This window comes from Aquarana catesbeiana, linkage group LG02, assembly GCF_042186555.1.
Source record: "Aquarana catesbeiana isolate 2022-GZ linkage group LG02, ASM4218655v1, whole genome shotgun sequence".
NCBI lineage: Eukaryota > Metazoa > Chordata > Amphibia > Anura > Ranidae > Aquarana > Aquarana catesbeiana.
In genome coordinates, this window is record NC_133325.1 from 804563010 (window position 1) to 804577460 (window position 14451).

Consider the following 14451-nt stretch of genomic DNA (forward strand, 5'->3'; position numbering starts at 1 on the left):
CTTGATGAAGGAAGATAATTCAACTAGAATCATTGTGAAATTTTCCAACGAACATCAACAAATAAGAAAAATCATTTCCAAACACGGGTCCATTCTTACAGAAGATCCCATCTTAAGTGGTCTGGTCACCCCTAGACCTCAAATTACCTACACAAAATCAGGTTCGATAGGAAATATGCTCACTCAGAGCGAGTACAAAGGAAGTGCAAGAACGGACCCCTGCAAAATCTGGGGCACCTATCCCTGTGGAGCATGTGCCCAGTGTGGAGTTATAGGTAGGAGAACCATAATTACATTACCAAATGGGGAGAACTTCCAATTACGACACTTCGCGAATTGCAAAACGCGGGGAGTCGTCTATCTGATGCAATGTCAGTGCGGGGCTTTCTATGTGGGGAAAACCCGACAGGAACTCGCTAAGAGGGTTGAGAAGCATATCCATAGCATGAGTATTGGCAACCTATGCTTGCCACTGGGCAGGCATGTAGCAAAACAGCATGGGTATAGGATGCCTAAGGTCAACTTTACTGTGATAGATAGACTACATATACCCACCAGGGGGGGTGACTGGAACAAGGCCCTGCTCCAGCGCGAGATGCGCTGGATCAGGCGCCTTAGGGCCACCACTCCCCCAGGACTTAACGAGACAGAGAGCTATAGGCCCTTCTTAGAGGGCTTTAGATCAGGTAAAACCGACTAGGGGCATGCCCTCCCCTCTACGCTACGTACATTTAATTTAAATCATTTATCCCTTTACCTTCGTCTCCTTTCTCCCTTGGACTCCATAATTCCCCACCCCCCCACATTTTCTTTCTCTCCCCCCTTCCCTCTCCCCCCTTTATTACATCCTTGACCCCTGAGATAGTGTTCGGACATTATCTGAAGATTGTTTAGCCTTTTGGGGGTGTCCAATTTATTCTATAAATGTCAGCCTTGCATAGTTCACTAAGTTGACGAATTTAATGTAGCTGGGTTGGGGCTTGTATATATCACAACCCCCACCCAGTGGAACTACTTGTCTATCAATGTATTGTTTATATAATTTCTACTATGTTTATGTATTTGACCTTACTGTTCTACCATGATTTCCACCCACTATCACTGCAATGATTTTTTGTTTATCTCCTGTGATGAGTCGCTCCCATGGGCGCTGCCCCCGGGGGGGCTGGATGTGCGGAGACCTAGGACCCATCACCTACCTCTCAGATACACCTGAGCAGTCCTATACCTACCCGACACAGGGGGGGCCCCACCGCTTTAGGTAGCTATGGGGCCTTTTTGCCCTGCCATGCATATTTGCTAGGCGGGAATCCCTGTGTCGGCGGTTATCAGTCCTCCCTTTCCTCTCCAGAACAAGTTTTTTGGGGGGGAACCTTTGTGGTATCTATCTCTAAGCCTTTGAGGGATCCATTTTTTCAGTATCTTTATTATTATTCTTACCCTCATATACTTTCCCTCTTCCCCTTCCCCACCCACCGGCTCCCTCCCACCCGGTCCATCTGACCATGGGGGGACATGCCACTGGGGAACCATTAGGGGATCTTTTGGATTGGCTGCATCCACTTTTGATGCAGCTCTACTCCCGAGCCTCTAGCTGCAGCGGTACTTTGTTCCAGTGTGGGCACAGCCCGTCTTTAAGATGGCCGCTGGTGCTCACAGCATCATCCCTGACCTTCCCAGCCTTGCGTAAGGCGCGCCGATACGTCGCGCATGCGCAGACCCACTTAGCGGAGCTGGTTGCCTAGGTAGCATTCGGCGTCCTTACGCTGAGTGCTCCTGACAGCAACGACCTCCACAAGCCGCGCCATTGGCCAGCGCGGCGTCGGGTCTCCGCCCACCAACCGGCTCACACCACAAATAGGACGCCAAAGACGGCAAATGGCACCATTCTTCCCTGGACATTCATCCAGGTACATGGGGCAGGCCTCAAACCTCGGGCACCACGGAAACTCCCCCCGGTTCCTCACTCAGTGACCAGCTATTCATTCTAAAGTAAGTACGTTTTACCCTGCATATTTGGGACTCCCCACTCCCATACTTAGGACTAAGGGGGTACCTCTCCCCACATGAGACTCACTGTGGGGCTTGTCCACACTTATCACTCATTTCTATTATTTTGCCCCATCACAGATAGCCATCAAAACTTTTTCTTTGAGGCTAAGGACGCCGAACTTTTGGATCGTCTATTATATCCAGCCGCCTTGTAGAGTGTTAGGATAGTCCAGGCTTTTCTGATGTGGGATGTTCCCGGTCTCTGGCATATAGCCCCCTACCGATTTGTCTTGGGAGAGCGTAAGTCACATGAGAATACAATACAATATGTATGGTATTTACATGTACAGTTCATAATAGTTTTGTTTTCTGATTTTGTAGACTGTGATGTATTTTCCCTGAAGAAGACTTGTATCTTTAAGATTTAAACGTTGAAACGCGTTGGAATTCCACTACCTTATACCAGGGTGGCCATCTAGGGTGACTACACTGGGTAGTGTGATACATCACATTCCTCCTCAAGTTATTTTTCATATGTAATTCTCTATATTCATTTCTGTATTGGATGTACTTGTAGAATTGCTACATGCTTTGGAAATTATTTTATTCTTTACTCTATGTCTACTGATCCACATGATTATTTGTGAAAAAACTTTAAAAAATTTATATATTTTTAATGTTGAATAATATTAAATAAATTAATTTTATAAATATTTTTTGTATTCATTGCCTTAAAAATCCCGCTAGAGGTATTATATATTCTTTTTTAGTTTGTTTAGCAAAAAATAAAATCTGAAAATTGGCCTGGGCACTAAGGGGTGAAAGTGGCCGGTATTGAACAACTCACAGTTCAGTGGATAATAAAATTATTTTTCTTTTCTTGTCTAGGTTCTCTCGAACTTAGTTTATGTAACTTAGAAACTCCCAAAAAAAATCGACCCTTGGCTCTTTGTTCAAAAACAAGCTAATTAAAGGCTGGTGGCCCTGTTACGCCAACAAAGATGGTGAAGACATTTTAGCAGTAAGTGTACTCATGGATTCCATTTGCAGTACCATAAGAGCATTCTCCAATTGTTCTACATACAGAGATGGTGTCAGTGGGCTTTTGTTTACTTCATGTATGAGGTGGGGACCTTCGATTGGAAGCTCCTTGAGGGCGGGGACTGATGGGACTATACTATGTGTGGCGCTGTGTAAATTGTGGGCACCATATTAATCTCTGTGATAAATATACAAGCAGGACGCAGCATTATGTGAAATGTCATCAACCTCTTTTCATTTCCCCAAAGAGAAAACTGGAGATGACCCTGGAGATCCACTTCTCCCAATATACTTTCCTGTACCCCACTCCTATGATTGGTGGTTTTCTTGCAGATTAGTTATTAGAAGGTAGAAACAATAAAATGTTGTTGTGATTTGACAACTTACAGTTCAGTGGATAATAAAATTATTTTTCTTTTCTTGTTTAGGTTCTCTCGAACTTAAGTTCGGCAAAATAACTATTCCCGAAAAATCGGCCTTCAGAACAATGTTCACGCAAAGATTGCAAGTTGGCTGTTTATTCAAAAATAGGTTAATGGAAGGCTGGTGGCCCTGTTGTTCCATTAAAGATTGCGAAGACATTTTGGCAGTAAGTGTACTCATGGATTCCATTTGCAGTACCATAAAAGCATTCTCTAACTGTTCTACATACAGAGAGATGGTGTCAGTGGGCTTTTGTTTACTTCATGTATTAGGTGGGGACCTTCGATTGAAGCTCCTTGAGGGCGGGGACTGATGGGACTATACTATGTGTGGCGCTGTGTAAATTGTGGGCACCATATAAATCCCTGTGATAGATAAATATAGAAGCAGGATGCAGCGTTATGTGAAATGTCATCAACCTCTTTTCATTTCCCCAAAGAGAAAACTGGAGCTGACCCTGGAGATCCACTTCTTCTCCCAAAATACTTTCCTGTACCCCACTCCTATGATTGGTGGTTTTCTTGCAGATTAGTTATTAGAAGGTAGAAACAATAAAATGTCATTGTGATTTGACAACTCACAGTTCAGTGGATAATAAAATTATTTTTCTTTTCTTGTCTAGGTTCTGTGGAAATGATGTTGTGTAACATCGAAACACCTGAATGTAATTTTGGCTCTTTGATAAAAAATAAAGTAATCAAAGGCTGGTGGCTTTGTTACACCAAGAAAGATGGCAAAACAATTTTGGCAGTAAGTGTACTCATGGATTCCATTTGCAGTACCATAAGAGCATTCTCTAATTGTTCTACATACAGAGATGGTGTCAGTGGGCTTTTGTTTACTTCGTGTATGAGGTGGGGACCTTCGATTGGAAGCTCCTTGAGGGCGGGGACTGATGGGACTATACTATGTGTGGCGCTGTGTAAATTGTGGGCACCATATAAATCCCTGTGATAGATTAATATAGAAGCAGGATGCAGCGTTATGTGAAATGTCATCAACCTCTTTTCATTTCCCCAAAGAGAAAACTGGAGATGACCCTGGAGATCCACTTCTTTTCCCAATATACTTTCCTGTACCCCACTCCTATGATTGGTGGTTTTCTTGCAGATTAATTATTAGAAGGTAGAAACAATAAAATGTCGTTGTGATTTGACAACTCACAGTTCAGTGGATAATAAAATTATTTTTGTTTTCTTGTTTAGCTTCTCCCGAACTTAAGTTAGGCAAAATAACTATTCCCGAAAAATCGGCCTTCAGAACAATGTTCATGCAAAGATTGCAAGTTGGCTGTTTATTCAAAAATAGGTTAATGGAAGGCTGGTGGCCCTGTTGTTCCATTAAAGATAGCGAAGACATTTTGGCAGTAAGTGTACTCATGGATTCCATTTGCAGTACCATAAGAGCATTCTCTAATTGTTCTACATACAGAGATGGTGTCAGTGGGCTTTTGTTTACTTCATGTATTAGGTGGGGACCTTCGATTAGAAGCTCCTTGAGGGCGGGGACTGATGGGACTATACTATGTGTGGCGTTGTGTAAATTGTGGGCACCATATTAATCTCTGTGATAGATAAATATGCAAGCAGGACGCAGCGTTATGTGAAATGTCATCATCCTCTTTTCATTGTCCTCATAGAGAAAACGAGATGACCCTGGAGATCCACTTCTTCTCCCAATATACTTTCCTGTACCCCACTCCTATGATTGGTGGTTTTCTTGCAGATGAATTATTAGAAGGTAGAAACAATAAAATGTCGTTGCGATTTGACAACTCACAGTTCAGTGGATAATAAAATTATTTTTCTTTTCTTGTCTAGGTTCTCTGGAAATGATGTTATGTAACATAGAATCACCCGAATGTACCTTTGGCTCTTTGTTCAAAAATAAGCTAATCAAAGGCTGGTGGCCCTGTTACTCCGAGAAAGATGGTGAAGACGTTTTGGCAGTAAGTGTAGTCATGGATTCCATTTGCAGTAATAGAAGAGCATTCTCTAATTGTTCTACATACAGAGATGGTGTCAGTGGGCTTTTGTTTACTTCATGTATGAGGTGGGGACCTTCGATTGGAAGCTCCTTGAGGGCGGGGACTGATGGGACTATACTACGTGTGGCGCTGTGTAAATTGTGGGCACCATATAAGACCCTGTGATAGATAAATATATAAGCAGGACGCAGCGTTATGTGAAATGTCATCAACCTCTTTTCATTTCCCCAAAGAGAAAATATAGTATTACACTGCCTGATCTACAAACACTCCATAATGTTCCCGGACCGTCCTACTGATCAATCTCTCCACGTATATATAATGTATATTCCTCTCTGTATACGGGGTACACCGAGAGTAAATCCCCGCACAATGCAACAGAGAGGTTTAGGGAACAACGGACCCCCGCAAAATCAAACTACAGACACCTTGCCCCCACCAAGAGAAGGAGGGGATGTAGGGCAGGAAAATCCAAGCAACCCAAAAAAACGGTTGAGAGATGTGTGAACACTGGCATCTACAATTTAAGTGGAGTAGAGCTAGACCATAAAGAACTAAACATCTTAAATTTGGGCCTTAAGTGTGCACCAAAGAAAACGATGGATAAATTCCAGGTGTACATAGACACACATAAGTTCATTAGCTCTATGAACATAAAGAAATATTTTTTGAGCCACCCGGTGGAGGCTGTCACAAGAGCTTCTGTAGTGTCTAATAAAATTGACAGTGGCCTAAAAAATAAATCGATTTTCAATCCCCAAATCCCAAGCAACCACTTCGTAGAGGTGTTCAAGAAACTGGTATTAAACGATATTGAGAATTTACCACTAAAGCAAGGAGTGAATCCTCATTATATCAGAGAGGGTATAAAATCCTTGGAAAATAGAAAAAATATAATAATTCGACCAGCTGATAAGGGAGGGGGGGTAGTAGTTATGGATAAGTAATTTTACCATAACCAATTGGTAGAATTAGTGAGTGATCGGACAATGTATAGAAGGTTGAAATCTGATCCCACTGAACCTTATAGTATTCAATTGGCAGCGTTGATAGACTGGGGGTTTAGGATGAAAGCCCTTAATCCCAAGGAGAAAAGATATCTAGTACCAAGTGCATGCCGAATACCGGTTATCTATACGCTGCCTAAGGTTCATAAAATCACCCAGCACCCACCTCCTCGCCCTATAGTCAATGGGATTGGGTCGGTGACTGCAAGGCTGGGGGAATATTTAGACAAATTCCTTCAACCTAATGTAAAGGAAACAAGAGCTTATCTTAAGGACACTTCGGATCTGCTTCATTTATTGGAACAATTTACATTGGATCCATCATCAGAATCTTAGCTGGTAACGGCTGACGTAGCCTCCTTGTACACAATTATACAGCACAAGGACGCTTCGTTAGCCCTAAATTGGGCATTAAGCAAGAGGGATGATATCCCATATATACAGAAGAAGTTTGTGGGACATGCACTAGAGTTTTGCATGTCCCACAGCTACTTTTGGTTTAACGGGCAGTTCTTCTCATAGCAGGTTGGCGTAGCGATGGGGGCTAAATATGCCCCCAGCCTCGCCAACCTGTTCATGTCCGAATGGGAAGACAGACAGGTGTTTAACATCAATAGGCCCCAGCTCAAATTTTACCGCAGGTTTATTGATGATATTTTGTTGATCTGGGAGGGATCGAAAGAGTCTGTGGAAGAATTTTTAGAATATCTGAATAGAAACACAAATAATATCAAATTAGTGAGAAAATCATTAACTTTCTGGATGTTACTATAGAAAAAACTCCAATACAATAAAAACTAAGGTATGTTTTAAACCAACGGACCGGAATAGTTATTTATCAGTTGGGAGCGGACATCATCCGTCCTGGATAAGGAACATTCCGAAGGGACAGATATTGCGAATCTGTCACAACTGCACACAGTTGGATGATTACTTGGTACAAGCAAACGTGTTGAAGGAGAAATTTATACAGAAGGGGAATAGTAATGAAAAACTCACTGAAATAATTCAGGGAGTGGCAGAAATCCCCAGGGTGCAATGCCTGAAGAAAAAAGAGCCACAAACAGCTGATACTCAGCACCAACTGAGTTTTGTTTCAGGATTCCATTGCCAGTACAGAGAAATAGAAAATATTTATAAGAAATACTGGTACGTACTGTGCAAAGACAGACATTTAGGGGAAATACTACCAACACAACCTAAATTTATATATAGGAAAGCCCCAAACATAGGCGACCAAATAGTCAAGAAAATCCTGGATCCACCGGATAGAAGAACTTGGAGATTTGACTATAGGGGGTTCTTCTGCTGCAGGAAATGTGCATGTTGCAAAACAGTAATGCCCCGTACACACGGTCGGACTTTGTTCGGACATTCCAACAACAAAATCCTAGGATTTTTTCCGACGGATGTTGGCTCAAACTTGTCTTGCATACACACGGTCACACAAAGTTGTCGGAAAATCCGATCGTTCTGAATGCGGTGACGTAAAACACGTACGTCGGGACTATAAACGGGGCAGTGGCCAATAGCTTTCATCTCTTTATTTATTCTGAGCATGCGTGGCACTTTGTGCGTCGGATTTGTGTACACACGATCGGAATTTCCGACAACGGATTTTGTTGTCAGAAAATTTTATATCCTGCTCTCAAACTTTGTGTGTCGGAAAATCCAACGGAAAATGTGTGATGGAGCCTACACACGGTCGGAATTTCCGACAACACGCTCCGATTGGACATTTTCCGTCGGAAAATCCGACCGTGTGTACGGAGCATAAGAGTCAGCAATAGGGGCATTACAAGTGTCACCAATAGAGATGGGGAGACTTTTGAAATGAAGGAGTTCAGCACATGCTATAATACTACGCATGTGGTTTACCTGATGTGGTGCCCATGCGGCCTATTTTATGTGGGGAGAACCAAGAGAAAATTGAAAATCCGTATTAGTGAACATTTGACTAATATAAAAAACGGATACAAATACCATAGTGTATCCCTGCATTTCAAGGAGAAACACCAACAGGACCCATCCTTGCTACAGTTCTGTGGCATTGATGTAGTGCACCCCTCCTGGAGAGGATCCAATAGAATAAGGGATCTGTCACGGAGGGAAACGCAATGGATATTCCTTTTTAAAAGTTTAACTCCTAGAGGACTCAATATTGAACTAGATTTGAACTGTTTTATTAATGATTTTTAACTTTTAATGGATATTTAGTTTAAGTATGATTTTAATATGAATAGGTTGAAAGGTGTAGCACCTATCTGTATATGAGATAAGTCTAGAAGAGAATAACACAGCACTGTCACTTTATGGAGGGGCAGTGTATGTCACTTTGGAGAAGACAGAGATAGCTCACCTATATGTAATCCAAAACCCCCATTAGGTCCATTTGATGTGGGATTTTATATAGCCCAACAGGTGACATACAGATGGTAAAGGAGAAGTGAATACCCACCTAATATGCCATCGTAGGAGATGGTGTCATCTAAGAGAAGTATAGGCTGGATGTAAACAAAGAGGGTAATGTCCTTTTTAAAGAAATGCAAGCCTGACCTATGTAGTCCCATGTTGAGGGGGGAGTTAAAGATGTGTGTCTAACCAACCAGTGGCTGTTGGGAGTAGACCCCAGACTATATAAACACCACTGAAGTACTTGTGGGGGTAAGCCCCGATGTATTTTCCATCCAATGAGATACACAGGAAGGTATGCTGTATATAGGGAAGATGGACATACAAATAGATGAGAATATATGGTCGGGAGACATAAAAGAGAAACAACCCACTCATGAACATAAAAGATCTAATGAACTAATATGATTGAATTCCAGCCAACCATAATTGCTCCCTATGGTGAGAAAGCGCTTATGCATTTTTAATATGTAAATTTTAAATATGTATTTTTTATATAATTTTTATAGTAATTGTTTTTAATGATTATACTTTTAATGAATGTGATTACTGTACGATCATAATGGATTTTGATGTTTTATGATTAGTGAGAAGAAGAGGTTGTTGGGTGGTGTTGAACCTAATTGAGCAATATCACTTAAACAACCAGCACAGAGTTCTAATATTCAGGGTCCGGTATGAAAATACTATAGAATGTTAATCAACATGAGCCTCCATGATAGACATGTGGCAAGCGCATAGGTAAAACTGATTGCTGAATGATATGGTCTGATGCTCTAGGATTCTTGGAGCGGTATTCCTAAGTAATGAGGGTTTGTGCTCACAGGGACACGATTAACACGCAGGCGCGGCGTACATGTGGGGCGCATGCGCACTAAGGGAACCTCTATCAGTCATGGATGGGAGGATATATAAAGGAGTGACGGACACACAGGACGGCCTATCCCAAGAATAAGTCACAGGTGTGACGAAACATGTCGGGGCGTGGCCAAGCAGTGGTGGATATGGCTTACGAGTGAAGTGCAGAGGGACGGGCGGTGCGGTGCGGCTTACTAAGATAGAGATCGGGTCTTAGGAGCCAGGAGAACGAGGAGTGGGTGAGAGTTTCTTAACAGACGCCTGCATATCTCGGGTCCGCCGTGACCGCATACCCTCAGAAGGTTCACAAGTTGCTGTGCTGTGCGTTGTTCAAACAATTGTGCTGTGGAGATTGCTGTGTCATTTTTACATTTTAAAAGTGTGAGTTTAATGATTGAAGATTGGTTTTAGTGTGTATCAATAAACTGGTTGTACGGTATGACACCATTTGGAGCATGTTTATTATTTCACATATGGAAGGTATTTTTTCACCTATACTTGGATGGAGGAATTGGTGGTCCCGGTGATTTGGAATCATTGAGCTTTTTAGCCTTACACACAAGTGGGGGTAAGTGGATCTGGTGAGTGAGCCTTTCATTGGGAGCGGGTTCACCGAACACTCGGGTGTGCTGGAAGTCTTGGAAAGAAGATTCCGCACATTGTCTTTAACCACTTCAGATCCTGGACATTGACAAATGACGGCAACAGCGCAGATCTAAATTGCCGGGACAACGTCTATTGATGTCGTCCCGTGCATGAGCGGCCTGCGCGTCCCCTGCAGGGCACGCGCCGCGTGCTCGGTGATCAGCGAGTCTATGAGACTCGCCTGATCACAGATCAGAGTAAGGGGTTGGTCCCGACCCCTTACCACATGATCAGCTGTCAGCCAATGACAGCTGATCATGTGATGTAAACAGAGCCGGTAATCGGCTATTTTTCCTCCTCGTGCCGACAGTGTGAGGAGGAAAAAAATACCCGATCACCGGCGGCCGTGATCGGAACATCAGTCCCGATCACGGCGATCAGACTGTCACAAAGCAATAGGCAGCAGTGCTGCCTACTGGTGCCCGCCAGCATCACCCATCAGTGCCCACAGTGCCACCCATCAGCGCCCACATCAGTGCAACAGTGCTGCACATCAGTGCCACCTATCAGTGCCCATCAGTGTCACCTACCATTGCCCATCAGTGCCGCCCATAACTGCCCATCAGTGCCCCCCATCAGTGTCCACATAAGTGCCCCCCATCAGTGGTACCTATCAGTGCCCATCAGTCCCACCCATCCGTGCCCCCCATCAGTGGGACCTATCAGTGCCCTTCAGTGCCGCCCATCAGCGCCCATCAGTGGCCATCAGTACCGCCTTATCTGTCCCCATCAGTGCCGCCTTATGTGTGCCTATCCGTGCCCATCAGTGCAGCCTATCAGTGCCCACCAGTGCCGCCTCATCAGCGCATATCAATGAAGGAGAAAAATTACCTGTTTGCAAAATTTTATAACAAACAATTAAACATGATTTTTATTTTTTTCAAAAGTTTCCATCTTTTTTTGTTTGTTTAGCAAAAAATAAAAACCTCAGCTGTAATCAAATACCACCAAAAGAAATCTCTATTTGTGGGAAAAAAATGATAAAATTTCCTCTGTGTACAGTGTTGTATGACCGCGTAATTGTCATTCAAAGTGCGTCAGCGCTGAAAGCTGAACATTGGTCTAGGCAGGAGGGGGGGAAGTTCCCGGTAAGCAAGGGGTTAAGGACTATGGGACACGAATTGTATAGGAATTGTTTATTGTCATTGGATTACAATATACATATATCATGTTTATGTTCTATACGCCTCACTATATACAGGAACTTCACCTCTTTATTATATTTTATAATGTTTGGGGTAATAATGACACTGAATGACAATTTGTAAAGTTGTTCTCTGGGTGTCCCCTATATATATATATATTCTCCTCACATATCTCTGCTTTATGATAAAGAACCCTTCAATAGGAGATCACAAGGGGAATAAATAATCACTGGAAGGGAAGAAACATTTTCTTAGGAAGCGACACGTTTATATTCTTCACGTGTCATTCACATGTATTACACACGTATGACGTCAAATATTTACCAGACTTTCTATAACGTGGCAGCTATAGGAGCACCCCAACATTTCTCATTATATAACATGGCAGCTATAGGAGCACCCCAACATTTCTCATTATATAACGTGGTGATGACTCCGAGGTGCAGTGCTGGGAACAAAGTATAGGGGGGGCCATTATACTATGAAGACCAACTGGTAGTGTATATAGAGATCTCTGCTGTATATATAGAATGATGTCTGTATATAAGGACTCATCCGCTCTGTATATATAGAATGATGATGTATATAAGGACCCATCCGCTCTGTATATATAGAATGATGATGTATATAAGGACTCATCCGCTCTGTATATATAGAATGATGATGTATATAAGGACCCATCCGCTCTGTATATATAGAATGATGTCTGTATATAAGGACTCATCCGCTCTGTATATATAGAATGATGATGTATATAAGGACTCATCCGCTCTGTATATATAGAATGATGATGTATATAAGGACCCATCCGCTCTGTATATATAGAATGATGTCTGTATATAAGGACTCATCCGCTCTGTATATATAGAATGATGTCTGTATATAAGGACTCATCTGCTCTGTATATATAGAATGATGATGTATATAAGGACCCATCCGCTCTGTATATATAGAATGATGTCTGTATATAAGGACTCATCCGCTCTGTATATATAGAATGATGATGTATATAAGGACTCATCCGCTCTGTATATATAGAATGATGATGTATATAAGGACCCATCCGCTCTGTATATATAGAATGATGTCTGTATATAAGGACTCATCCGCTCTGTATATATAGAATGATGTCTGTATATAAGGACTCATCCGCTCTGTATATATAGAATGATGTCTGTATATAAGGACCCATCCGCTCTGTATATATAGAATGATGATGTATATAAGGACTCATCCGCTCTGTATATATAGAATGATGATGTATATAAGGACCCATCCGCTCTGTATATATAGAATGATGTCTGTATATAAGGACTCATCCGCTCTGTATATATAGAATGATGATGTATATAAGGACCCATCCGCTCTGTATATATAGAATGATGATGTATATAAGGACCCATCCGCTCTGTATATATAGAATGATGATGTATATAAGGACCCATCCGCTCTGTATATATAGAATGATGTCTGTATATAAGGACCCATCCGCTCTGTATATATAGAATGATGTCTGTATATAAGGACTCATCCGCTCTGTATATATAGAATGATGTCTGTATATAAGGACTCATCCGCTCTGTATATATAGAATGATGATGTATATAAGGACCCATCCGCTCTGTATATATAGAATGATGTCTGTATATAAGGACTCATCCGCTCTTTATATATAGAATGATGTCTGTATATAAGGACTCATCTGCTCTGTATATATAGAATGATGATGTATATAAGGACTCATCCGCTCTGTATATATAGAATGATGTCTGTATATAAGGACTCATCCGCTCTGTATATATAGAATGATGTCTGTATATAAGGACCCATCCGCTCTGTATATATAGAATGATGTCTGTATATAAGGACCCATCCGCTCTGTATATATAGAATGATGTCTGTATATAAGGACTCATCCGCTCTGTATATATAGAATGATGTCTGTAGATAGGGACTCATCCGCTCTGTATATATAGAATGATGTCTGTATATAAGGACTCATCCGCTCTGTATATATAGAATGATGTCTGTATATAAGGACTCATCCGCTCTGTATATATAGAATGATGATGTATATAAGGACTCATCCGCTCTGTATATATAGAATGATGTCTGTATATAAGGACTCATCCGCTCTGTATATATAGAATGATGATGTATATAAGGACTCATCCACTCTGTATATATAGAATGATGTCTGTATATAAGGACCCATCCGCTCTGTATATATAGAATGATGATGTATATAAGGACTCATCCGCTCTGTATATATAGAATGATGTCTGTATATAAGGACTCATCCGCTCTGTATATATAGAATGATGATGTATATAAGGACTCATCCGCTCTGTATATATAGAATGATGATGTATATAAGGACCCATCCGCTCTGTATATATAGAATGATGATGTATATAAGGACCCATCCGCTCTGTATATATAGAATGATGATGTATATAAGGACTCATCCGCTCTGTATATATAGAATGATGATGTATATAAGGACTCATCCGCTCTGTATATATAGAATGATGATGTATATAAGGACTCATCCGCTCTGTATATATAGAATGATGTCTGTATATAAGGACTCATCCGCTCTGTATATATAGAATGATGATGTATATAAGGACTCATCCGCTCTGTATATATAGAATGATGATGTATATAAGGACCCATCCGCTCTGTATATATAGAATGATGTATATAAGGACTCATCCGCTCTGTATATATAGAATGATGATGTATATAAGGACCCATCCGCTCTGTATATATAGAATGATGTCTCTGTATATAAGGACTCATCCGCTCTGTATATATAGAATGATGATGTATATAAGGACTCATCCGCTCTGTATATATAGAATGATGATGTATATAAGGACCCATCCGCTCTGTATATATAGAATGATGTATATAAGGACTCATCCGCTCTGTATAT